General features: G+C 34.1%; 1 protein-coding gene across 2 annotated transcripts in view; it reads right to left on the reverse strand.

Annotated features, from left to right (window-relative positions):
• Positions 1-24478, reverse strand: part of TET2 (tet methylcytosine dioxygenase 2) — a 125462-nt gene that overhangs the window by 87490 nt on the left and 13494 nt on the right. For both annotated transcript variants that reach the window (XM_055342453.1, XM_055342454.1), the window contains exon 2: positions 341-485. The gene's annotated coding sequence lies outside the window, so the exon portion shown is untranslated. The remainder of the gene's footprint in view (positions 1-340; positions 486-24478) is intronic.

Consider the following 24478-nt stretch of genomic DNA (forward strand, 5'->3'; position numbering starts at 1 on the left):
TATCACATTTTTCCGTGCTTATAGTTACCTTTGAATGGCTATCTTTTTAAAAATTCAGACATTGAGAAGTTAATGTAAAACTTCTTTTTCTCTAGAAAACAATGTATATACATATCCATCCATCCATTCATACATACACACACAAACACAGGCCAGCACAAAACTTTAGACGTTCATAGATCTTAAAATCTAACCCATGTATCCTAGGCATAAATAATTAAGGTATTCGAGAGACTACAGAGTAATTTAGAGTTGAAGGTTAGAAGACAGATTGCCGATTAAATTAGAAATAAGTTTATGCTTCTCAGAAACCAAGCACCAACTGTCCCCAAGGTCTTACCAGCAGCTCTATCCCTTACTGCTCCTCCTGGATCATGGCCTGTTGGCTGCTGCTGAGCCCATCTCCTGCTTCCAAGTGTGGTAACTCAACAGGAGTAAGGGCAAGTAGACAATCTTGAGAGGGTTTGATGATGATGTTGGCCAGCCTGGAAAAGATAGCGTTAGAATATTTTTAAGTTAGCTAAAAGGAATAAGACGTACATCTGGTATAAAACTATCATGTCAAGTTTAAAAGGTTATAGATGCCCATTACTGGATATTTCGAACTACACCATTAGTTGTTAAAAAATCCAGAGTTATAGGATCTTTCTCAAAGCAATGAAAACTCCTAAATGCACCATAATATAATGCTAACATTTGTAAAGAAAACTTTGCAATGCCCAAAGCATCTCTGCCTAACCAGCAATCCTCATATCTTGATTGTGATTATCAATTAGTCTTGGGACCCACTGGCTTATATTATTTCATTTGCTGAACCCAATGGTTCTCAGCCTTGGTTGTAATAGTATCACTTGGGTGAGAAGCTGAGGCCCCATGTGCAGATATTCTGATTTGCTGGGCTAAAATGAGCCTTACTCTCCAGGTAATTCTAAGATGTGGTCAGCATTGAGAATCATTAATTTAAAGGCCTTGTACTTACTGAGATGCAGCACTAACTTAACTTATACATGGTGAATGTTTATTCAGAATAAACTATAGCAAGGCAATGTGCTAAATACTATGGTAAAGGTAGAGCATTATAACATGCAGTCCCTTGTGCTCAGGGACTTTAGCTCAAGAGAGTGAATATAGATTTTAATCTGATCACCTAAGAAGATACATACTTTAAAAATATAACCAAAGTAAGGCTTCATTAGTCAAAGATGTAGTGAGACCCCTGGGTACTCCAAAAATAGAGATGACCATTAAGTGAAATTAGGGAGAAAGTTGAATGCAAGAAGAAAGTCTTTTTGAGTTCTAAGGGTAGGGTAAGAGTCAGAGAAAGATAGAGAGCATTTTCAGTCAAAGATACAGCTATAAGAATATGCAGTAAATTGAGGGACACTCAAAAGAGACAATTCTGATGAATGGATTTCTATAAAGGAGCACTGGAAGAATCTGGAGAGGCAGATTCAAGCCAGAAGGTACAGTTGGTGATAAATGGCTAAAGAAGTTGGGTCATTTTTTGGGATATCCAGAAATAGTATCTGGAATCATACTAAGAGCTGTTGAAGGCTCATGTCTCAAAGGGTCTTAGTAAATTTACTGGGTTCTTAGTAAATGCCAGACACTGTACTTGATGCATTACATATGTTAACTCATTTAACACAAACATCTGGTGAGGTAGTTATCATTATCCCTATATTACAGAGCAAGAAGGGAGGTCCTTTAATTTTCTCAAAGTTCTGTGGCTAGAAATAGTAAGCCAAGACCAGACAACATGCTATCTCTTCAGAAACACAGCATCACAAAAGTTATGCATTAACACTTCGGGTTTTTTAAATTGAGATATAATTCACATACCATAAAATTAATTGTTTTAAAGGTACCGTTCTGTGGGCATCAGCCAAAAAATTGTGCCATTATTGCCACTATCAAGTTCTAGAACAATTTAATCACTCCCAAAATAAATCCATTACCCAGTAGGAGTCAGTCTTCATGCATCCCTCCTCCAGCTAATCACCCTTCTGTTTCTATGTGTTTGCTCATTCTAGATATTTCAAATAAATGAAATCATGCAAAATTGGACTTTTTGTGTCTGGTTTCTTTTACTTAGCATAGTGTTTTCAAGGTTCATCTATGTTTTAGTTTGAATCAGTACTTCATTCTTTTTTATGGCCAAGTAATATTCCATGGTATAGATATACCATACTTTATTCACGATAGGTATCTGGGTTATTTCTACTTTTTAGTTATTATAAATAATGCTTCTATGAAGATTCATTTACAAGTCTGAGATAGTGGTAAAATATATGCAACATAAATTTAACATTTTAACCATATTTTAAATGCATAATTCTATGCATTAAGCAATCTTATTGTTGTTCAATCATCACCACCACCCATATCTAGAATTTTTTTACCTTTCCAAACTCAAACTCTATCCCCCTTAATCAACTAAGGGGGCCTCAATCTCAAGCTCCTGGAAAGTGCAATTCTACTTTTTGACTCTATGAATCTGACTATTCTAGGTACTCATATAAGTGAATCATATAATATTTGTCCTTTTATGACTGGCTTATTTCACTTAGCCAATGAATAATGTCCTCAAGATTTGTCCATGTTGTAGCACATGTCAGAATTTCTTTCCTTTTAAAAGCTGAATAGTATTCCATTACATGTATATACCACATTTTGTTTATCTATTCATCTATTGATGGGCTTGCATTGCTTCCACCTTTAGGCTATTGTGAATAATGCTGCTTTGAACATAGGGTATTCATTTTAAGTTTTTGTGTGGACATTTTAAATTCTCTTGGGAATGGGATTGCTGAGACATATGATAATTCTATATCTAACCTTTCAAGGAACTGCCAAACTGTTCTGCAAAGTGGCTGTGCCATTTTATATTTCCATCAGCAATGTATGAGGGTCCCCTCTTTTCTTCATCTTCACCAACACTTGTCATTGCCTGACTTTTTTTTTTTTAAAGCCATTCTCATGGGTATGGAGTAGTAGACGATTTAGCTGTTACAAATTATTACATACAACATACTGGCTTATTGCAGTAGTTCAGATATAAAGCGATGACTCTGAACAAGAGGGTGGCAGGGGAAATAAAATGATCAAGCAGGGAAAGGAGTGGATATTAATAGCATTGTACATGTAGGGAGAAAAAGACTCAATTATAGAAGTTAAACTTTGAGTTTGATTGCATAGTAAAATAATATATTAATCAGAGGTAATTCTAAAAGAGAAATTTGAAGTGACAAAATAAATTCTTGACATGATGTATTTGAGAACCTATGGATTCCAGATAATTATCAGATAGGAGGTCAGGGTTGGAGACAATAAAATATCTTATGTTTAGAGAAAGGGTCAAAGAAGCATTGGTAAAGCTAGAAAAGGGCTATTTCTAAATATGTTTAGATTCCTTAAGGCTGGGTTTACTTACGGACCAAACACTGAGGAATAGAGAGCAATAGAACTATACGTTTGCCCTCCTGTTTTCTGTTTAAAATACTAATGCAAAACTTAAATAGTAAATAATATATTCTTACACTTGGAGCTTTATCAGAACTTCAGCTGTAAGTCCCGTGAGGTGGTATCAGATTTTTATCTATACTTTGAGGCATTCAGGACAGCAGTACCCTTGGTTCAGAATGGTGTGAGCAGGCTTACTGGTATTGCCCTCTAACGGCTGGCATAAGATCAAGAGGCCTACACAAATGAATGTCCCTACAAGCAGTTATCTGGTTGGCTGGAAACCAGCTGGCAGACTATCAAGGAGAACATGAAGTTCCAGTTTTCTATGTCCCAAACAGCCCCCTTAAAAAAGAAACCATCCCAACAATTAGAATGCATACCCATAAGAGACCACAAGTCTATTGCTACAACAGAGTTCAATGGTCAATGATCCTTGCTTTGTTCAGTTTTGGAAAATCTATAAAATAGTAACATTCAGAAATCAATGCAGTGATGACTCACATATTTGGTTACCTGTTCTGAAAGAAAAGTTTCATACTATTTAGGATGCTATGGTAAATATTCTCAAAGAAAATGCAAAACACTGTCAGCTTACACACTGAGTTTTCCCTCTGACCTGATATACTGGGATTATTTAAAAAAAAAAAATCACCCAAAGACAAAACAGAATAAACACAAAGGTAACTGTTGGAGACAGAAGTTAAAATAAGAGCCATAGAGAAAAAAAACCTAAGAGGAAAAGCCAATGAATACATTTAAGCCAATGAATACATTTAATTTGTAAATTGTTTTCACTCCCACACACATATCTACATTTTTAATTGAATGAAATAAAGTCAAAGTCAAAGTTGTAATCTTGCTGAAGATAATGTGGTTCAAAGACAGATTTTTCCTTGTTCTTAAAGTCTATTCTGGTATTTTAATCTTCATCAACATTCACTGTTTCAAAATGATAGTATCTACTTTCTACAATATTTTCCAGAATGTAGATGAGAAAACAATGACGATAAAAATTGCTAAAATTTATTGAATGCATGCTTAGTCATTTAATCTTCAAAATATTATCATATGATCAGTCTTTTCCCTTAGCACACATTTTGTACATGGCAGGCCTCCTGAGCCTGTGCTCTTACCTACCATGCTTCACAACATCCACCAGCTTGTAAGAGATTCAGTGAACAGAATATTTCATTTTGGTGAAAGGTAAATTATTCTATATTTCAAACCCTAGAAGCAGACACTTTCTCTCAAAATCAAAATAACATTTTTCTCTGTAAACCAGTTACTCTACCTATAAACATGTATATGTCAGTACAAGCTCTGCAACATGTATAGAAATCTTTCTTTGGGGCCTTAAATACATTCTCCTTCCAATCACTTATCAAAAGTCATTAATACTTTCATCACAAGCTATGTTTATCCTGCTGGATCTAGTCCTTCCTTCCCCCTTAGTGCTACTTGTCCATCCTCACTGTATGTCTCTTCAAAGCATACAACAATAGATGCTTCCTTCTGTTGTGATGCTGCCTTGGCTGTTTCCCTGTTCATGTGATTCTCCTCAGGGTCTAAATGGTGTTAGACTGGAGTTCACTAAATAACTGGTTACTGACCTCAGCAGGCTATGCCCATAAAATGGTTTTCCTCCTCCATCCCCCACGTTTGTGTCCCCTCCCATATACTTTTTCTACAGGTAAATGATCCCAACTGTATGGTGCCCAAAGGGAAGTGCTATTTCAGAATGTCAGCTTCTTGGCAGCAATGGCTATTCTATTAATACTTTTTAAAAGTCACTACAACAGTTAAAACTCTAAGAAGAAAACTAAAGGAAGTCCTCATGCATATTTACTCCTTGCACTTTCTAACAAAGTAGTGACTCAAAAAAAAAAAATTCAGTGAGCATTTACGGAACAAATTCTACTAACTTAAAAATAATTATACACCAAACAAGGTTGTTTCCAAACAACAGTCAAAGCAAACAAACAAAAATTTGAAGCATTATGCAGTTGTAAATCGTTTGGCACAGTATTACCACTTCAAATAATGATGCCATTATTTAAGAATCAATCACAGGGATCCCTGGGTGGCGCAGCAGTTTGGCGCCTGCCTTTGGCCCAGGGCGCGATCCTGGAGACCCGGGATCGAATCCCACATCAGGCTTCTGGTGCATGGAGCCTGCTTCTCCCTCTGCCTGTGTCTCTGCTTCTCTCTCTCTGTCTGTGACTATCATAAATAAATAAATAAATAAAATTTAAAAAAAAAAGAATCAATCACAGAAATGTAGTGGGACAGGTAAAAATTCACTTGACATTTTGTTTTTAAAGATTTTATTTATTTGAGAGACAGAGATAATGACAGGGAGCATGAGCATGAGCTCCTAGGAGAGGAGCGTGCTATGCGGCTTGATCCCAGGACTCCAAGATCATGACCAGAGTCGAAGGCAGATGCTTAACCAACTGAGCCAACCAGGCACCCCTCACTAGGTATTCTATGTACATTATCAGATCAATTTTTATACCTTCTAGAAACAAACAAGAAGTTATGATGAAATCAATATTTTAAAAAACCAAGATGGAGAACCCACAGAAGAAAACACTGAATAGAAATCAGAAAAAAAACCATATTGCATCTGAAATAAAACATTTCTATGACATTCTGACACTTACTAATACTTGGCCTCTTTGCTCAGAGAATGTAATATTATAAACTAATAGAGGTGTGCCCAATATCTTAATTCTAAAAAGCTAGCAGAAATATGGTTTATTCGTCAACCACTAAAATAGGAAATACAATTTTCTACAACAAAATTGCGATTCTTAGTGTCCAAGCATTTTTGGGATTCTGTCTAGAAATTACAGATAGTGGAAGAGAGGAAAGAGGTAAAGAAAAGAGTATTTATTTTAATGGTTCATTTGTCATTTCCTTTTTTCTTTACACAAAAAATTTTGGGAACTGGCAATTGTATTTATATGGTTCACTGCAGGACAGTAATTTTACTGGGAGCTAGGATGTAAGCTGGATCTTAAAAGAAACTTCTTGGGCAGCCCGGGTGGCTCAGTGGTTTAGCACCACCTTCGGCTCAGGTTGTGATCCTGGAGACCCGGGATTGAGTCCCATGTCAGGCTCCCTGCATGGAGGCTGCTTCTCCCTCTGCCTGTGTCTCTGCCTCTCTCTCTTGCTCTGTGTCTCTCATGAATAAATAAAATCTAAAAAAAAAAAAGAGAGAAACTTCTCTCCCATAATTCTCACAAACTTGTAAATAAACTAAGGAAGTAGGCAGGTGGAAGATATCACCAAAGTATAAATCCATCTTAGGTTCTAATTCTGACAGTAATCTTCCATAACTTCATGATCTTGAGCCAGGCACTTAAAGAAACTGAGGACTCAAGAAGTCTATAAAATATTAAATTGTATTATCTCTGTTCCAAATCAAATTTAGTCTTTATGATTCTATGACTTAGATACTGTCTAATTTGATAAGGATGGAACAAATACAAATATAAAAAAGGGGTTATTGCAAAAATGAATAAGGTATAAAAAATGAGCAAAATTATATTGGTAGAATTATCTCAATTTAAAAACACTTATATGAGGGGCACCTGGGTAGTGGGTCAGGTAGCAGTCAGTTAAGAGGCTGCCTTTGGCTCAGGTCATGATCCCAGGGTCCTGGGATTGAGCCCCACATCAGGTTCTCTGCTCAGCGGGGAGTTGGCTTCTCTCTCCCTCTATGCTCTCCTTCACTCTCTCTCAAGTAAATAAATAAAAAATATTTTAAAAAAGTAAAATAAAAATACTTATAGGATATTAAAACTTGATAATAAAAAGTTCTTAAATGTAATATGTAACTGTAAGCAATAGCCACAATGGTCATTACTGATCTGATTCTAAAGAAATTTTTACATGTATATTCCACCTAAGATATACAATGTATATTCTATTCCTTTAGATTTGGCAATTTCATGTTATAAAGTGGTGTGATGATTTTTTCAGAGTAATGAAGCTGCTACCATGGTTCATTTAAAGTCAATTGTTAATTACATCCATTTATAACAGCCATGGATTGAGGATCAATAACTTGGTGCTGTAAGTGCTTTTAAAAAAACTGTTTCAAATCTACAGAATTAACCTAGATGTTTTTATATTGTCTATTCTCCTTACCCTTTAGGAAAATTATTAGGTGTATACTAACCCCATCTTTCTATTTCTTTAGGACAGATGGGAAGTAAAACAATAAATTTCTAAGTCATTAATTATGATATAAATTACTCAAAAGCCCAAAGACTATCTTCATGTAAAAATGCTGTAAGTCATACAGGCTATATGAATCAAGGTTTAAAGCCATTACATTAATAATATCAATACAAACATCAAAGGATCAATGAGAAAAATTCTAATGCTTAATGAGTTGGCAAACGGTGTAAAACGAAACTTTATACTGTATATAAAACTGCCAACATTTGACTTGTTACTATTTGTAAAAAGCAACATTGTTTCAGTTATAATACTGTCTACATTTTGCATTCTAAAAATTTAAACAAGGAAATTTCATCAAATCTTATTTTTAATAAAAAGGCAAAGAAAGAAGAATGGGAAACTCCACAAATTTCCCAGAGATTCTTTTATTTTGTTCCTTAAAGTGGAATATTACACTGAAAAGATTTCAGAACATAAAGGAAAACTCTGAAGTTACACTTACCAGGACTGTTAAAAACAAATTATGCATTTTGCAAACTGAAGTATCATTAAGATGATATAAAATATCATAAGATATTCTTAAAAACAGTTTAGTAAACATTAAGTTAAAAAAATAAATGTGATTCTCTTGCCATGGACATGAGCAGTAATAAAAATATTTAACAGTTGATATGCTAAAACATGGGTCATGGGGCTGGAGGAAGCTCCTAGAAGCCACATACAGGCCATATATTACTATTTTAGTTACATGATTGTAGGGAGGTCCAGGGAGTCATGCAGAGGGATCCACAGTATAGTAGAGAAGAATTCTCTGGCTACCTGGGAAGTACTTCAGTAACCATCAGCATAACCACACTCATGTATACCTGCTGCATATCAGCTCTGGCTGTTTGTATAATTCTTAAATATAGATTTAAAAAAGCATTAAGCAATTGTTTACATTTTTGCAAATCTATTACTCGTTACTGAAGAAAATGTTAATCCTTAATTTTGGGAGTAGCTAGCAAGCAACATCATGAGGGAAGTTCAGGGGAAGGAATGAAAATTTAAAGGTGAAAGGTATTTTTTTTAATTTTCAAAATGAAACATTAAAATTATAAAAATATTTTGACATTATTAAAATAATTAAAAAAATGAAAATATGAGGTTAAACCTTCAGGTAATGACCAGGATGACAGAATCTAAATATATTTCTCCCTAAATAAAGACTGTTAGAATAAAAAGTTATAATCACACTTAAGTCATATAAATGGATGAGAAATCCAAATGGATATTCAAATAACAAAATTTGACACAATAGTTTTTCATCAAATTACCATATTCATATTAAGGTGGACTTTCATATATTAAATTTCCTGGAGATAGTGTTCAACTATTGCTACTTAGTAGTTGATCTCTTAGGAACATGCAAAATCATAATAAGGAAGAAACAGTAGCATAATTAAAAAACATCTGATGCAATGTTACAGAGTTGTGAGTGGTGGTCCATATAGAACTGCACATTTAGAAAGTGTTTTAAATCATTTTTTATTTGCTAGATCTCCTGAGTGGAACACATAAATCTAAAGAGCAGGAATTTGCTGTTGTTTATTGTCCTCTTGTTGAAAGGGATTAAAAATCACCTAGCAACTTCTGTGTTGTAGAAGCCAAAACAGAATAGTTGGTTGTCTACTACCAGTTCATCTAAAACAGAAGAGTGCAAGCAAGTAGAAAAGCACCATGCTACATTATGGTGCTCTGACACACATTTTTCATCATATGATAAGGTAAAAATCATCAAGAAATTTCCAGGAAAAATAACTCCTATAAAACATATTAAGTGTAACCAAATTGAGAGCTTACAAATCTCGACAACACAGAGACAGAGATACATATACACACTTCAAAAAACAACAGAAGAATTAACCAAAGAGTATATAGATTGTAGTTTAGAGAGAAGACTCAATAATGGAAACTTTGTTAAGGGCTTTAAAATATTCTAGGTAGCAACGGGTATGGATGTAATAATTTATAGAAGCAAAAATTTTATTTCTGAACTTACTTTTATAGAGGCAAACAAGGAATGATTATTAAAGTATGATAGGAGGTAGTTAGGGGAAGCAACTTTAACACAGAGTAATAAATATAAGGATTTGAATCATAAAGATTGATAAGGAGACTATTATCAATTAGAATGTTAAATGCTGTTTGTGATAATGGTACAGAGTAAGGTAAATGATAGAGCATATTAATATTCCAGAAAAATTTTTTGAGTGCAGAAAACAAACTCTACAATAAACCTAAGTTAGCTTCCTGGTAAAACAAAGAAACTATATATTTTAAAAGAAAATAGCTCAATAATTATAGGACATGTGTGCATATATTTTATTTTTGTGAATGTATAAGGGCAGGTAGGTCAGAATTTGTATTTTCCTCTATGTATTAATGACTAAGGTTTTGTAATGTGGACAGTGAAAGAATAAAATCACCATTTTTAAATCATCACTGAACAAAGTAGAGTTTAGGGAAAAAAGGAGCCACTGACTTTGCCTTCAGAAAAGAATGCCTGGGAAAAGCCCTTTCTGCCAAGTTGACACAGTTCCATAGGAATCAATATAGAATGTCTTGATTCTACATGGGTTCTGAGTAGATGAGAAGGAAAATGAAAATTGGAGCATCTAACTCCTTATTATATTTGGAGGTGTGAAACTGTCATTTCTAAGAAGGGTCAACTGTCAGCTAATCAGAAAGGCACACCTACTCTAACCTCCAAGAATGAACCAGTAAAAATAGAGAAAGGAAACAAATGAACAATCATTCATATATGCATGTTATTTCAGCTCAGTGGTCATTAAAAACCAAATATGCTGCATGCTAAAAACCTATTTCCTTTTGAGAAAGAGGAGTAATGCTGAAGAACCTAATAGTGGGATAAACTTAATCAGGTCTCACTAGGAATGCAGCTGCTTTACACTGCAGACAGTCTTATAGTGGGACGTCAATCTTCCCTCCAGCAAGTGCCAATGAAATGACTTAACACTCCAGGTTTACGCCAGGTCAGTGTACACAGGTCATGTCCAGAGCCATGAATGAAGTCATGCTTTATCAGAAAGCAGGTCAGAGGTGACATAAATCATGTAACAGTTGACTAAAAATAAGTTTCTATTATAAGCAGTCATTTCCTAAATGAAGAAGATACATACCCTTCATTTTTTGAGGAGTGATTGGGGGGAGATCGTCACATAAAACTGAACAAGTTTTTTTTTTTTAATTCAAATATTTTATTTATCCATCTGGGAGGAAGACAGAGAGAGCAGGAGTATGGTGAGGTGGGTGGTGGGGGAGGCAGAGGGAGAGGGAGAAGCAGACTCCCCGCTGAGCAAGGAGCCTGAGGTGGGGTTCGATCCCAGGACCCCCGGATCATGACCTCAGCTGAAACCAAGAGTCAGATGCTTACTTAATTGAGCCACCCAGGCACCCCTGAACAAGTCTTTTCCATCTTTAACACCCTGAGAAAAGGCATGGAGTCTATAGGTACATGAATTTGGCTGTTAGCATTTGATGTATCACAGGCACTGAACAAAGCCATTTGAATTATGCTTATTAACTGCCTCTGGACATCCCATACCTCCACTTCCACTCACCTTTCTATGAAGGATTGGTGCTCACTGTTCATCGTAAGTAAGGTTATAATTCAATTAAGGAGATTAGGTTATTTTTCCTTAACCTCAGGTTGGAAAACTGAGTGTCAAAAGAGGACGTGAACTGAAACATTACAATTACCCATAAGAAAGAGAAGACATACTTGCATTGCCTAATTTATTTTCTTTTTATAAATTTAGTTTTTTTTTCAGGTTGCTTTAAATGTTTTTCATTAATAAGCTTTAGTTTTAGAGCAGATTGATGTTCCCTCTAAAATTTAGCAGAAAGTACTAGTTGTCATAGACCTCTGCCTGTGCACATAGACAATCTTTCCCACTATCAACATCCTCCATGAGAGTGGCACATTTGTTATAACTGATGAATCTACATTGACACATTACTATCACCCAAAGTCCATAGTTTACATTAGGGCTCACTCTTGGTGTTGTACATCCTTTGAGTGTTCACAGATGTATAATGGCATATATCCACTACTGTAGTGTATTACAGAATAGTTTCACTACCCTAAAAATCCTCTACTCTCTGCCTATTCATCCTTTCTTACCCCCAGTCTATGAAAAAAAAAACCACACTTATCTTCTTATTTTTCCTCTTTCAGAATGTCATACAACTGGAATCAAACAGAATGGCTTATTTAATAGTAAGCATGAGTTTCTCTCCTGATTTTTTTTTTAATGGCTTGGTAGCTTTTTTTTAAAGTGCTGAATAATATTCCATTGTCTTGACTACCAAGGTTTATTTATCCATTCACCTACTGAAGGACAGTTTTGTCAATTATGAAGAATGCTGCTATCAACACCATGTGCAGGTTTGTGTGTGAACATAACTTTTCAATTCCTTTGGGCAAATATCAAGGAGTGCAACTGCTGGATTGTATGGTAGGGTAAGTATAATTTTGTGAGAAACTGTCAAACTTTCTTCCAAAGTGGCTGTACCATTTTGCATCCAAGGAATGGTTTCTGTTGCTGTACACCATTACCAGTATTTGGTGTGTCAAGTATGTAGTAGAGTATCACTATTGTTTTTAATTTGTGATTTCCTAATAATAATTTCTCCCAGTCTGTGGCTTGTATTTTCATTCTCTTGACATTGACCTTAGCAGAGCAGAATTTTTTCATTTTAAAGAAGTTCAGCGTAAAACTTATTACTTTTATGAATCACATCTTTGGTGTTGTATCAAGAAAGTAATTGCCATACCTAGGCTTGTCTAGGATTTCTCCTAAGTTATCTCTAGGAGTTTTATAGTATTGTATTTTACATTTATGTCTATGATTCATTTTGAGTTTAATTTCTGTGACAAGTGTAAGGTTTGTGTTTAGATCCATGTTGTTGCATGTGGACATCCAGTTGTCTAGCACAATTTGTTTAAAGATTGTCATTGTTCCACTATATGTCCTTTAGCCTTTGTAAAACGTCAGTTGATGGTATTTATGTGGATCTATTTCTGGGCTCCCTATTCTGTTCCATTGATCTATTTTTCTATCCTGTCAACAGTACTACACTGCACTGATTGTTGTAGCTTTATAGTAAGACATGAAGCTGAGTTGTGTCATTCCTCCAACTTAATTTTTCTCCTTCAATATTAGGTTTGAATATTGGGTTTTCTTCCTTTCCATATAAGCTTTAGACTCCATTTGTTGATATTTACAAATCCTGATTTTGATCAAAATTGTGTTGGATCTATAAAGTTGGGAAGAACTGACATCTTGCTACTATTGAATCCTCCTATCTGGAAACATGGACTGTCTCTCCATTTACTTTTTTCTCCTTTGTATCTCTCATCATAATGTTGTAATTTTCTTCATATAGATCTTGTACTTATTTTGTTAAATTTGTACCTAAGCATTGCATTTGGCGGGGGGTGGGGGGGATACTAATGTAAATGGTAATGTGTTTTCAACTTCAAGTTGCACTTACTAATTGTTGACATAGAGGAAAAGTGACTGACTTTTGTATACTAATGTTACACTTTGTGATCTTGCTGTAATTGTTTATTAGTTACAAATTTTTTGTTGATTATTTCAGGTTTTCTACATAGATGATTATGTCATCTGGGAAAAATAACAGTTTTATTTCTTCTTTTCTAATCTATGTACCTTTTATTTCCTTTTCTTGGCTTATGGCATTAGCTAGGACTTCTATTACTATGTTGAAAAGCAGTAGTATAGAGGGATTTTAGTGGAAAAAATTTGAATTTCTTATCATTAACTGTGATATTAGCAGTAGGCTTTTTGCAGATGTTCTTTATCAAATAAAGGAAGCTCCCCTCTATTCTTAGTTTGTGAGAGTTTTTATCATGAATAGGTGTTGGATTTTGTCAAAAGCTTTTTTTTGCATCGACGGAAATGATGATGTGGCTTTTCTTCTTCTAGCCTGTTAATATGATTGACTCATTAATTAACTTTTGCATGTCGGGCCAACCTTGCATACCTGATATATGTCTAACTTAGTCATAGTGTATGATTCTTTTTATATATAGCAGGATTTGATTTGATAATATTTTGTTGAGGATTTTTACAACTGTGTTCAAAGAGATACTATTCTGTAGTTTTCTTGTAATGTCTTTGTCTAGTTTTTGTATTAAGGGTAATGTTGGCCTCAGAATGAGTTAGGAAGTATTCCCTCTGTTCTGTTCTCTGAAAATATCTCTGAAAGAGATTATAAAGAATTGATACAATTTCTTCCTTAAATGTTTGGTAGAATTCACCAGTAAACCCATGAAGGCCTGATGTTTTCTGTTTTGGAAGATTATTAATTAATGATTCAATTTCTTTAGTAGATATAGGCCTATAAAGATATTCTAGTTCTTCTTGTGTGAGTTAGGCAGATTGCGCCTTTCAAAGAATTGCTGCTTTTTATCTATGTTATCAAATTTGTGCACAGAGATGTGTTTTTATTATCCCTTAAATGTCCGTGGGATCTGTAGTGCTGTCTCCTCTTTCATTTCTAATATTAGTAATTTGTGTCTTCTTTTTCTCTTTTAAATAGCTAGAGGATCATCAATTTTATTGATCTTTTCAAAGAACTAGCTTTGGTTTTGCTGGTTTTCTCTACTGCTTGTCTGTTTTCATTTTCACTGACTTCTCTCATTTTTAGGGGTTTTCTTTTTCTTTGCTTTGCTTATTTTTTATTTAATTTGCTCTTTTTCTAGTTTCCTAAAATGGAAGCTTAGATTACTGATTTATTTTATTATTTTTAAAGATTTTATTTATTTATTCATGAGAGGCAGAGAGAGAGGCAGAGACATAAGCAGGGGGAGAAGCAGTCTCTCTGTGAGGAGCCCGATGCGGGACTCGATCCCAGGACCCTGGGATCATGACCTGAGCCAAAGGCAGATGATCAATCACTGAGCCACCCAGGTGCCCCTAGATTACTGATTTTAGATCTTCTTTTCTAATATATGCATTCAATGTTACAAATTTCCCTCTAAGCACTATTTTCATTGCATCACACAAATTTGATAAGTTTTATTTTCATTTATTTTAAAAAATTTTCAGACTTCTATTAACTTTCTTTGCACCTTTTTTTTTTTTTAACACTGTGGTCTCAGTCCTCAGACAATGAAATCCTCTGATGGCAAGAAATTCACAAAAATTGAATGAAGTAAGCAGACAGTAAAAACATAAGTAGCACTGGAACTGCATGACAAATCAGTGTCAACCAGAGTAGTTCAAAATATTTTCATATTTGTCTTGCGATTCCTTCCTTCACCCATGTGTTATCAAGTACATTATTAAATCTCCAAGTATTTGGGATTTTTCAATGGTCTTCTTCTTATTGATTTCTTATTAATTCCCTTGTGATCTGAGAGCAGACAGTATATCATTTCTATTCTTTTAACCTTTTTAAGGTGTGTTTTATGGCACAAAATGTGGTCTTTGTTGGTTAAATGCTTTATGAGAGCTTGAAAAGAATATGTAATTTGCTGTTGTTGGATGAAGTAGTCTATAGACATCAATTATATCCAGTTGATTGATGGCACTATTGAGTTCAACTATATTCTTACTGATTTTCTTGCCTGCTGGATCAGTTTACTTCTGACAGAGGAGCATTAAACTCTCCAATTTTAATAGTGGATTTATCTATTTATCCTTACAGTTCTTTTAGTTTTTGCCTTATGTATTTTGACATTGTTGTTAGATGCATGCACATTAAGGACTGTTATGTCTTCTTGGAGTGGTGACTTCTTTATCATTAAGAAATGCCTTTTTTATCTGATAGCTTTCTTTGCTCTAAAGTCTGCTCTGTTTGTAATTAATGTAGCTACCCTAGCTATTCTTTTGATTAATGTTAACATGGTATATATTTCTCCATTTCTTTACTTTTTAAAAAAATATTTTATTTATTTTGGAGAGAAAGAGAGAGCATATGTGAACGAGAGGCAGAGGGAGAGGGAGAGAGAGAATCTCAATCAGATTCCATGCTGAGCCCAGAGCCTGACTTTGGGCTTGATCTCATGACACCGTAATCATAACCTGAGCCAAAATCAAGAGTCAAATGCTTAATTAACTGAGCCACCCAAACACCCCTCCAGCTCTTTACTTTTAATCTACATCTGTTTTTATATTTAACATGTCTTTTAGACAATATATAGTTTTTTTTTATCCACTCTGATTATCTCTTTTAGTTGGTGAATTTAAACCACTGAAACAAAAGGTGATTACTGGTATAGCTGAATTAATATCTGCCATATTTATTACTGTTTCCTAATTGCTGACTTTGTACTTTGCCTGTATTTTTGTCTTCTATATTTTTTCTGTTTTGTGTTTTTAATTGAGCTTTTTATATATTTCCCATTATTTTTTTCTTCTTTCTTAGCATAGTAGTTACACTTCTTAAACCTTCTTTAGTTGTCCTAGAGTTTGCAATATACATTTACCACTAATCCAAGTTCACTTTCAAGTAATACTATACCACTTCTTGGGTAATGAAAATACTTTATAATAACAAAATATTCCTAATTCTTCCTCTTGTCTATCATTGCTGTCATTTATTTCACTGATACACTTAGTAAATTATTATTTTGAATGAACTGTTATATGTTAGAATTAACAAAATAAACAAAAGGCTTTATCTTACCTTCAGTTACTTATTCTCCTTTCTTTTTATATAGATCAGAGTTTCTGATCAATGTTACTTTCTTTTTTTCCTAAAGAACTTTTTAAAGCATTTCTTGTACAGAAAGCTGCTGTCAACAAATTCCCTCAATTTTTGTTTGTATGAGAAAGTCTTCATTTCTCCTTTATCTTTGCAGGATAATTTCACTGGTTACAGAACTCTAGGTTGGGTTTGTGGGTCCCCCCCCCCAATACTTTTAATTTCTCCCTCCACTCTCTTGCTTGTAATGATGTCCCAGGAGAGTTCAAACATAATCCTTATCTTCACTCCTCTACAGGTAAGGTGTAGTTTTCTTCTAACTTATTTTAAGAGTTTATCTTTGATTTCAGAATATGAATATGATATGCTTCATGTGCTTGCTTTGCTATTATTATTATTATTATTATTATTATTATTATTATTATTATTTGGTATTTATCCTACTTGGTGTTCCCTGAGCTTCCTGGATCTGTGGTTTGGCGTCTGATGTTAACTTGGGAAAATTCTTACTCATTAACGCTTCAAATATTGCTTCTATTCCTTTCTCTCTTCTCTTTCTTGTATTCCCATCATGTGTATATCACATATTTTGTAATTGTCCCACAATTCTTGGATATTGTTTTTTTCCCTGTACTTTTTCTCTTTACTTTTCAGTTTTAGAAGTTTCCAGTCATATTCTCAAGCTCCAAGATTCCTTCCTCAGCTATATCTAGTCTATAAATGAGTCTATCAAGGTATTCTTCATTTCCATCATTATATTTTTTATCTTTAGCATTCTTTTTCTTTCTTAAAATTTCCATATCTCTGCTTACATTATTTATCTCTTCTTGCATTATGTCTACTTTTTTCATTAAAACCCTTCAAACATTAATCACAGTTTTAAAAAAAAATTCCCAGTGTAATAGTTCCAATATTCCTGTTATATTTGACTCTCGGTCTGATACTTGTTCAGTTTCTGCCTTTTAGTATGCTTGGCAATTTATTGTTTTAAAGCAAACAAAATGTACTGGGCAAAAGGAACTGCAGTAAAGGGACCTTTAGTATTGTAGAGGTAAGGTGTGAAGGGATGGGAAGCATTCTGTTGTTATATGATTAGTCTTTTGGCCAGCTTGTGCCACTGAATTGTGAACTTCAACAGTGCTTCTCAGTGCCAATCACTGCCTCCTTAAGTAGGATAGGATAGCTGGAGTGGTCTGGAGGTACCTGTTTCCTTTCCCCCACATACAAGGTTAGAGGGAGCTGAAGTTGGGAATTTCCCTTTAGGCTCTGGTAAAGTAGTTTCTTTTGAGAGCAGGCCTTGTTAAGAACAAAATGTTCTGGCTTATTTCAAAATGGTTCATCTTTCCCCCTACTGAAGAACAAGGGGACTTTTCTCTGATATTTACTGAGGGGACCTGGTAGGACACCTGGAGGTAAAATCAAAGTGTAGGGGGCTTCCTATGACTGAGTTCCCCTGTTTTTTTTTGTTTTTTTTGTTTTTTTTTTTTTGTTGTTGTTGTTGTTTTACTTTATGACTTATCCACACTGAGCCTCCAGGAATTTGTTTTACAGTTCAGGTTTTTCTACCCTGGCACTGGTTCCAATGGATGTTTCTACTTATGTGGATTTCTGCTCCAATAAGTTGTGATTCTCTGTATTCGCCTATCTCTCCACTCTTGGGGGCAGTGGTTTGCCTTGTGACCCCATCTCTCGGACTGAGCTATGAAGAGTTGTTGACTTTTTTCAGTTTCTTCAGCTTTTTACTTGTTGAGATGGTAAGCTCCTTACATGTTAAAGTGGACACTGGAAATCTCAGGGTTTTTTAAAATACATGTATTTTAAAATTTTTAACTCTATGAAATTCTAGTTATATATCATCTTCTTTTCCAAATATGTATTAGGAAAGGCAATACATAGAAGTTGTGTGTGTGTGGTGAGTCATTACTCAAAACGGGTTTTTACGGTGTATAAATATATACATATATATTAAAAAACAGCAGTGGTAAGCTATCTTTTGAGGCCCATGAAATAAGCTGTAGGTTTACCATGAGTATGTTCATATATTTGTTCTTTTCTTTCTTTGATATCCCTAAAATTTTATCCATATATGTACTCTAGTGATAGAACAAATTGAAGTTCTAGGTGAAAATGGAATTAGCATATTAAATTCATGGTTATAATAATTTTGACAGTTTGTATGTTGACAGGGAGTTAAAGCAACATAATTTAATCTCTGATTAAATTATAATCCTGTTTATACACCAGTTTCAGAAGAATTCTCGTAATGATAATACACTGACTTCAAAGAGGTTTTAATTTATCATATTATTAATATCTAAATAAATGGACTCCTGCATTCACTGAGTAACAGAAAATAAATCAGCAAATTTATTTGGATATCCTAGTCTCATCAACTTTGCATTCTCATAGTAAATCTGTCATTTTCAAAACTAGATTTTATTTCCTTTACTTAACTAAAATGACTCATTATTACCTCGTTTTTCAATGAACTTGATTTTTTTCATAAAAGATTAATACCTGTATTAATCTTATAACTTTCATATATTGTATACAGTAAATAGCAATTTTATGTATATTTTCCTTTAAGGATTAAAGATAGATAAAGTTTTTATCTTTGTTTTGGCATGCAGGAGTGAACTGCCTCTTAAAAACAAAATCTATATTCTTAAGAGGTCTGAGAAGCAGACTTCTTTTTCACATCTATTCTCTGAAGGGATATTTAAGATTTGGTTAATGGAAATAAGACTAAAGTAACTTTGCTCTCTGCTCTGTCAGAAAAGCATTATCATTGCATAACAAGATAGTAGTAGCATAGCCAACGTAGAAAAAAACTGCTAATTGCCCCTATCAGTTTCCATTTTTTTTACCCCTATCAGTTTCATTACCAAAAATATATCATCTACTAGAATACTTCTGATGAATACTTTTTCCCTCACTGAAAGAATTTTTTTAATTAGTTTCACTCTTCAGTCCACAAATATTCTCACATTATGAGAAATGTCACTGAACGTGCGAAGACCATCTGTAAGAAACCCTGAATTCAACCTTAACAGTTTTGAAAAATTCCTCATAAACATACAGGCATCTGAATGTAATACTATTTTTTTCTTGAAAGGATATAATGTGGTCTCTTATAAAACACAATAAAACAAATATTTATTTAACATCTGCAATATGCCACAAGTAGTCATATAGAATATATAATCTACTATGCTGATTTTTAGGTTCAGTGAAATTTCAGAAGAGTTATTTTGTCCAAGTCCTTCATTTGATAAATGAGGAAATAGTAAACTTCCTACCCAGCATCACATGAAAAGCCACTTAAAGTCAACAATGCCTTTTTGCAATACAAAGCATGCACTAATTCTGTTTGGCCTCTGAAAAAATGCATGCAATGGACATATGAAGGGAATGATAAGCCTTAGAAGAAGATTAGAAAACAGACTTCCAAAAGAGGTAAAGACAACCTTATGAAAATGAATAATGCAATCTGAAAGAGTCTAGTCTATTTTTGTAGGTCTGTTCACAAGTATGAATGTTGCCTTAACCTTTTCAACATCTCAGGTACCACACTGTACTTTCCACTACATAGGGGCAGATATAACACTGGCAGCATAAACCAGCATCTTTTATCAAAAAACAGTTGTAGCTCAAGAGCTACACCTTGCACCAATGAAAAATTTAAAGATTTCAGATGCCTCCTAAGTTATATTATTTAAAAAAATTTTTTGACCTCTGATTTTTTTTTTCTCATCTTCCTGCCATTTTTAAAAGAACAGAAGATCAATGAGGGATTACTGGTTTCTGTTTCCTGGTTACATATTATTATGTCAATATAATATATAAAAAATCATAAATCAATTCTCTGATTTCAGAAAGTTCTCTATATTTGGAAAAAAAGTAAAAAAAAAAAAGAGCTGCTCTACCTGTTTGTACTTCATTTCACTAGCATTGAGTAGATCATTACTCATTATGGATTTCTTATGCTACTAAAAATTTGGAACGAGAATTCTCTAGAAGTAGTGGCCTACACTGAACAAATAAATTGTAGCTAATAATGATTCAGGCACTGTGCTAGATACTGGAGATACCGTTTTGGAAAAAAATGGAAGTAGAATGCCCATACAAATCAATTTAAAATTCTGCAGGATTTTGAATCATTAATAAATACAATAACAGCAGCCAGAAAAATGCACTCAAAATACTATGATTTAGCCATATTTAAAATGAATAAATAAGGTATTTCAAAACCAGTGGAAAACCTACATATGAAGGATCATCTACCCGTAACTATTTTTCACTATAAAATAAATACCAAGTTCACTTGAACCCAGAACTAAGGAACTAACCAAATATTATCTCCTCATGATAGTAGATACTAAGAGATATTGAAAACAGTGCTATTTCTTATAGCCCAGAAGGGAGCTGGTAGCCACAGAACTGAAAGAAAGGAAGCAAAAGAACACAGGCAGTGCTCATCTTTCAGGAGGCCTGAGCTCCAAAGTGTATTTATAAATCAGTTGTTTAAAACTTAAAGTAGTTTTGCAAATCATGCTTATATTTTGAAGTTGTCACAGAAGGCCTCTTAAATACACCATGTAACTGAAATACTTACTCAATTATAATAACATCAGAAAGCGCAGTTGCCAACATATATATTATTGTAGTTACAAACATTTCTTTTTTTGTTGCTCTAATTTTTAAAAAAAAATTTCATTCATTCCTTAGGATATGAGCTGCAAAACAGGCTTCTGTTAAAAAGAGGATATAAGAACTTTGGGAAATTATATTCAATTCTTAATATTTAAAAAAGATCAAGTGAATTGGAAAACATACAGAAAAAACAGATGGAAAATATGAAAGGGAGCTTAATAAAGAAGAGATATAAATTGAGGAGGTCAAATGTACAGTTTGCATGAATTTCATACGGAGAGAAGAAAAAATACGGTGGAAGAAATAATCAAAGGTATAATAGAAGAAAAGTTCCTAAAGTGGAATAAAGACATTTGTTTCTAGATTGTACAGGATCATTTAGGGCTGAGAATGATGCATTTTAAAAGAGTTATGCCTAGACAGATATGGACTTAGATTTTCCTGTAAGCTTTTAATTTCCTAGGAAAACATCAGAGCTGACAAGATAAAGATCCTAAACACTATTTCATAAGAAAAAAGTCATCTAAAAATCAAATTTTTATCAGATATCTTATAAGCAACACTAGATAAAAGTCTTCCAAGTTTTGAGGGGAGATTAATTTAAACCCAAGAGCATTACACAATAATTAATCAATTAACTCTGAGGAAAAAATTAATGAATTTTGGATATGCAAGGACTCAATTTGCTTCCTACCTACCATCTTTGGAAAACAAAAACAAGAATAAAATCTTGAGGATTTATGCAAAAAGGAAAAAAAAGAATCAAACACTGAGCAAGGGGATGCCTGGGTGGCTCAGCAGTTGAGTGCTGCCTTCAGCTCAGGGCATGATCCCCGAGTCCAGGGATCAAATCCCACATCAGGCTCCCTGAGAGGAGCCTGCTTCTCCCTCTGCCTATGTCTCTGCCTCTCTCTGTGTGTCTCTCATGAATAAATGAATAAAATCTTTATAAAAAAATACTGAGCAAGACAAGAAAGTGAAATAATAAAGCACACCTAACCAGGAGAATAATGAAAAGAAACTCTAATTCAGAAAAGAGGAACCAGACAGCATAGAGAAGAATGACTTTAAGAAGGTATATTTCATTCACCAAGTGATATAATTAAGAAATTAGAAAAATCATCGTGATGTGATGAAAGCATATAATTCTTCTATCAAGAACACCAAAAAGGAGATTAGAATTTTCCAGAAAAATGTAAAGCTCACAGAAAAATAAAAGTCCAAACTAAAATATGGCACAATTTTAAGGCATTAGAGGAATGTAAGAAAATGTAATCTATTTCATCTTGATGCTTAAAATATTATCTTGAGAATCAAGTTTTAATGCTATGGGATCCTTTTTTCCTTCTCTACATATTCAACCACAGCACTTGGTATTAATTATACTGAATTCTATTTATCATAATCACATTATAAATGCTGTGTTTTTTTCCCTTCAATTAGCACCAAGCAACAAACAAAGCATAGGAGAAACAGCTATAGATGAAGAACAAAGTATAAATATTATAAACTTAACAATATAGAATGGTATAGAATACAGAAGTCAGGGACGCCTGGGTGGCTCAGCGGTTGAGCATCTACCTTTGGCTCAGGGTGGGATTCTGGAATCCAGGATGGAGTCCTGCGTTGGGCTCCATGCGAGGACCCTGCTTCTCCCTCTGCCTATGTCTCTGTCTCTCTCTCTCTCTCTGTGTGTCTCTCATGAATAAATAAATCTTAAAAAAAATACAGAAGTTGGCAGAAGGCAAAAGAGAAAAAGCAGATGGAAATGAGAAATTCTAATGTTCATATCCTGCATAGTGGGGAGTCAGGAAGCTCTGGTTTGATGTTGATAATTTTGAAAATTTAAGTGTATTACTGTAGGAAAAAGTAATAAAGATGTATTTCTGATTACAATATTTTAAATTGTTTTTGTTGTTACCATGTACCTGTTTTTATTTATTTTTTTAAGACTTTATTTATTTATTCATAGAGACAGAGAGAGAGTGTGTTGAGAAGCTATGCCGATTCTTGTGCCTAGGACCATTCAGGCAATTGAGGAATCATACCTTTGAGCAGAGGGCTGGATGCCTCCTTGGAAATTCTCCACCTGATCAGTTTTTGAGTCCTACAATTTCCATCTCTTTATGCTTTTTAAAAGATCATAGTATTGATTCTTGCCTAGGAGTCCATATACTCCACAAGGGCAAGGACAATGGCTTTCTTCTTTCCTAATACATAGATGCTCAACATATGCTTGAGGAATGAACATATACTTATTCAATCACTGAAATTTTGCCAAGTAATATACTGGATGTTTAATTTATATTAACTCATTAATTTATTCCCTCTGAGCAACACAAGAGATAATTATTCATTATTCCTATTTCACAGATGGGAAGGCAGATTCAGAGAGGCTAAAACTACTACGTTGAATTAAAACATAAACAGTTTATAAGAAGGAAACTTAGGATTCAAAATTAGATCTTCCTAACCCAAAAGGCTAGACTGTTTAATGGCAGCCAGCTGTTTAAGAGTTCATCGTGATCCACTAGAAATAAGGAGGAAATGCAGATTCCTTTTGGGGGAAATATGGTGAAAAGCAGCAAGAACCAGGAAAGAATGGAAAGAAAAGTCACACAGGTGAGAATATCAAGGAGGAAGAAATCACAGTCCTAAAAAAATGGTGGTGATGTTAAATATAAATCAAAATTTATATGGAGGTTAAAACCCTATGACCTATTTCTTTCATCAGTAAAATGGGGATATATGGCACGAACAGAAAAAGAGGTAATGTGAGAATAAAATAATATCTGTAAGGTGCCTAGCATGATGCTTAACAAAATGTAAGAACTTAGTCGATTGGCTATTATTAAAATGATAGATATCCTACTATGTAATTTGAGGTAACTGTCTTACCCTTCCTATGGCTCTATTTTTTTCCAGTTTTAAATGCAACAGATAGGTTGGAGAGTCTCTAAAGTCCTTTTCAGCTGACAATAGCATATGATTTTATGTTTAAAAATGAAATACGTTTTTGCAAATCTGAAGAATGATTTATTAAAATGTTGAAGTAAAAGTGGTGGCAATATCTTATAAGCAATTGGAAACAACTCTAGTCTACACAGCTAGATCTAAAATACAAAAACATATTCAAACACACACATACAAGCACATGAAATTAAACCCACAGTCCAGAAAGAAAAAAAAAAACATTAAAAGTTCAAAGGAAGGTGGATGAAAAAGTCTGATAATTTGTTAAAAGAGTTCGAAATGAATCTTTAGAATGTTCATCATTTGTGAACATTAAAAACTCTTTATAGGGACACCTGGGTGGCTCAGTGGTTGAGCATCCGCCTTTGGCTCAGGGCGTGATCCTGGGTCTGGGGATTGAGTCCCACATCAGGCTCCCTGTGAGGAGTCTGCTTCTCCCTCTATGTCTCTGCCTCTC

This window comes from Nyctereutes procyonoides, unplaced genomic scaffold (assembly GCF_905146905.1).
Source record: "Nyctereutes procyonoides isolate TBG_1078 unplaced genomic scaffold, NYPRO_anot_genome, whole genome shotgun sequence".
In the NCBI taxonomy this organism is placed as follows: domain Eukaryota; kingdom Metazoa; phylum Chordata; class Mammalia; order Carnivora; family Canidae; genus Nyctereutes; species Nyctereutes procyonoides.